Raw genomic sequence first — 4,044 nt, forward strand, 5'->3', positions numbered from 1 at the left:
TTACAGCTAAAGAAAAAAATCGTTTATCGCCGGATCTCACGTTTCACAAAATAAGATTGATTAACGATACGGTTGTAGATTAAAGTTAATAGTTGACGGTCGTCGGTCACAATGAAAACGAACTAATAATAAATCTATAACAATATTATATGGGTAATGTCTTCTTATCTGTTTTTTCTGTAGTGTTCCTAGCGGTGCGGTGTACCTGTACGTATTGAATATTAGGCATTAGCTGCTGTTAACAAACAATATTATGAGCCCTAGTAAATAGTTTTTTTTTCAATTTCAACCATAGGTTACCGTGGTCTAATCACGGTCTTATATAGAGTATATACCGTGGTTCTACCAAAACGATTCGTTACTAGTGTAGATTAATATCAACACAGAACAAATTATTATAAAAATACGACTACTTGAAAACTAATAAAAAAGTTCATTATTCTAATTTTTCAATTATTATGGTTATTTAGCGTCTTGGTTTTTACTTTAAATATTTAGCGTCTTGGTCTTAATAAGTGTTACTTGTACTGGTGTCTTAACTAGTCAAATTATTAATTCTGTTAGTGAAAATATTTTTAAAAAAACTTTAATAAATAACATTCAATTTTTTGTTTTTTTAGTATAATGTTGTATTACATACAGTTAATAGATAATATGTACAGAATATATACAGAAATAAACAAAAACTAAACTTAATATGTACAGAAACTATTTTAGCATTTGTCTGAACTGGTTATGATAGGTACTTAAGATGTCAAACAACATCTTTATAAGGCATCTAGTGTGTTTCTTAAAATGTTTAGATAACAAAGGATTCCATAAGAAATACGTTCATCCAATACTTGTGCACTAAAATAAATTTTCATTTTTATAATTTAAAGTTGTAACGCGTCAATTTTAACTATTTCTAGTTCAGTATTTTTAATTATTAAAAGCTGTATTTATTTATTAACTCTTTATTATATTACACTACTATACTTATACTGTATATATTTCATAGTATTGACTATTCTTACTTATTTTAATGTGTTCATAATATGAACAGTAAAAGTATGTTTTTTATTTAATAAATGATTGTTTTTTTCGTTGTACGAGGTATAAACAAAAATTTAGAGTGACAATGAAAAAGTACAATTTTTTTTGTTTTTGTATGGCTTTTTTAACAGTCATAAGCTTAAAATTCAATAATAATATTACTAACAAACATTTAAATACTATATTATGTTATGTTTATTATGATAATAGTAAAATAAAAAAACAAGTAACAAGATAAATAATACGCTTATAAGATACGAATAAACATTTTTATTTGCTAAATCATATTGAAAAACTAAGACTAAATAAAATTAACATATCTATAATTAACTTGTAAATAATAGAGGTACAACATATTGCTGTATATAGTGATGTATTTATAGGAAGTTACCTTGGACGGTAAAGTTTGTTTGATAATTTCCCACTAGAAGAAATCCATCTCCATTTACATATTTAAGTTAAAAAATATTTATAAGTATATTCATTCAATTTACTTTTTTACACTTAATCCAATAGTTAACATTTTTTTTTTCTATTTTGTGTTTTATAATTTTATTTACTTTATTACTTATAAAAACTTAATCGTAAACCACTAGAAAGTTGTCAATAAATTCTGTAATAGCTAATGCCAAAACTATGCCATCATGAAAATAATTTCAAGATTTGGATTAAGACAATAACATATTTTAGAAATATTAACATTCTCAGCAGCATTTTAGATTAAATTAATATTAAATAAAGAATTCATCATTAATAATTAATAAATAATGTATAATAATTATAGATATGTTAAGTATATGTGTGTTTAAAAACTTTATGTCACTTTTAAAATGATAAAGTACTTTTAAATTATTTTATTGAATTACATTTTTAGCTGAATAACTAAATATATATAGTTGTCTAATATTTGATTTGAACTTGTGAATCCATCTTATTCTTCTTACTGACTTAATGGAAAACCGTTATCTGCAATAGTGTGCCACAGTAACTAAAAAATAATAATAATAAAAATAAATTGTTAGAGATGAATTCATAGAAATTAACTAAATTATTGCAAACTGATGATCTTATATATTTTACCTTAAAATAAAACACCTATAAATTTACTGAAAATTGAATACCACAACATTCGACAATGTATTGATGGAATTAGATTAGACTGATTGACTACAATAATATAATACACCAAATTTGACGTTGGTAGTAGTGTAGTTGTAGACAATAACAAATATCAATTTAAGTTGAGATAGTCCATATTAATATTGAACATACTGAAACATATAATTAAAAAAATTAAATAAGTTCCTTAGATACTTAAATAATTATATGGTTAAGCAACAAATATCAGTATACACATATATTTTTTATAATTATACAAGTATGATAATTTTTAAGTTAAACGTTAATTTTTAAGTAACGCATTTTAATTAAACATATTAAGTATGATAAACATAAGTAATCCAAAAAAACTTATTATGTAAAAACATTTTATATGTTCATGAATAATAAAAAACGATTAATTATATTTTTCTAATAAAAAAATGTACTTATACAATACACCTATATTAATAAATACATTATCTTACCTATTATTGATTCAGTAAATGATGATTGAAGATTCAATTTTTTCATAAAAAATTTTATATTTTTTCTTTGAATTCAGATACCAATATGTTAAAACACAAAACTACACATTTATAAGTTTCTCAGAACAAAGACATAATACTGTAAAAATAAAAGTTTTAATTAAAATATCATCAAGCATAATTCAAATTACTCTATTTATTTTAAATAACATATTATTATTATAAGTACCTTTAATTTTGATATTTGATGTGCATACATTTTATAAGTAAGGTTATAGGTTTTATAGACTTGTCACTTGAGCAAAACTCCATCTTGGTATTCACATTGATTATGGATATTTAATATCAATGTTATTATTTAAAACACAATAAATGTTGACAAGTTCATAGATCTAGTAAGTTATGATACTATATTATTATAATATACTATGAAATTAAGACGTACAAATCGCATGAATAAACAAAATGTGTCAAATTAACCAAAACATATAATTGCTAAATGCTGGAAAAATATACACAAGGTATTGATAACAAATTAAACATACCTACTATTTTATAAAATAAATGTAAAAGTGTGTAGTGGTGGTATATTTGTCAGTCGATATAGCGGTTATCATTATTATTTACTATCGGTGAATTATTTACCTAAAGTAAATAGTGTTTGGTACGGTTATGATTTTTAAACGCTACTATAGCTATTGTCAAAGTTAATTGTCAATAAATAATAACAGAGAGCAGTCAAGTGTCACCTTAATATGTTAGCGTCTCCAAGATATTTAATTTATTTTTTACACTCCCTTTAATTTTAAAACTGTGTAGCTCGTTAACTACTCAATCGATTTACCTAGTTTTTACGCCTAAAATTAAATTTAAAAAAAATAAACACGATCATCAAAAAAAAATTGGGGGTTACCATTTAAAAATCCAAAGTTGATATGGTTTTAACGCATAAGGGATGGTGTTAAAATTTTGAAAAATACATTAAATTTGTCCCACCTAATAACTATAATAGTACAAAAAAAAAAAAATTAAAAAAGTCTAATATCTTCTAAGATATTGAGTGGTCCATAGTTAACCAATCACCCGGTACACAAATTTGTGTACAATCAACACATATGTATAGGTTATAAGGCAAGCTGAGTCATTTGTGAATCTTTTAAGCCACAGTAGACCCATTTTGGATATGTATTTTTGGAAAAAAATTCAGTTTTTTAAAAATTTTGACCTAGGTCGAAATTTTGGATTTTTCATCATTTCGACCATTTTAATAACTCAAATCGGCAATTTGACCATATATTCTGAAAGCTGACAAAATTCTCTTGAATTTAGACTAGGTTTGATCGAATTTGGTGAAGAATTGTAGAATTTATGTAGGTTTTAGTGTGTTTTTGTGTTGTTCATACCTTGGGTAAACCTAGGTTTT

General features: G+C 24.0%; 1 long non-coding RNA gene across 1 annotated transcript; it reads right to left on the reverse strand.

Moving 5' to 3' along the window:
• Nucleotides 1–1,283: 1,283 nt before the first annotated feature.
• On the reverse strand, nucleotides 1,284–3,702 carry LOC126841294 (uncharacterized). Its single transcript, XR_007686153.1, has 4 exons — nucleotides 2,851–3,702; nucleotides 2,622–2,760; nucleotides 2,116–2,306; nucleotides 1,284–2,023 (listed from the first exon to the last, which is right to left on the reverse strand). It is a non-coding gene; the product is annotated as an uncharacterized LOC126841294 (long non-coding RNA).
• Nucleotides 3,703–4,044: the final 342 nt, after the last annotated feature.

This window comes from Adelges cooleyi, unplaced genomic scaffold (assembly GCF_023614345.1).
Source record: "Adelges cooleyi isolate 19-005CV unplaced genomic scaffold, UGA_ACOO_1.1 ACOO_flye_CR_arks_rails_tigmint_CR_PRNA_380, whole genome shotgun sequence".
NCBI lineage: Eukaryota > Metazoa > Arthropoda > Insecta > Hemiptera > Adelgidae > Adelges > Adelges cooleyi.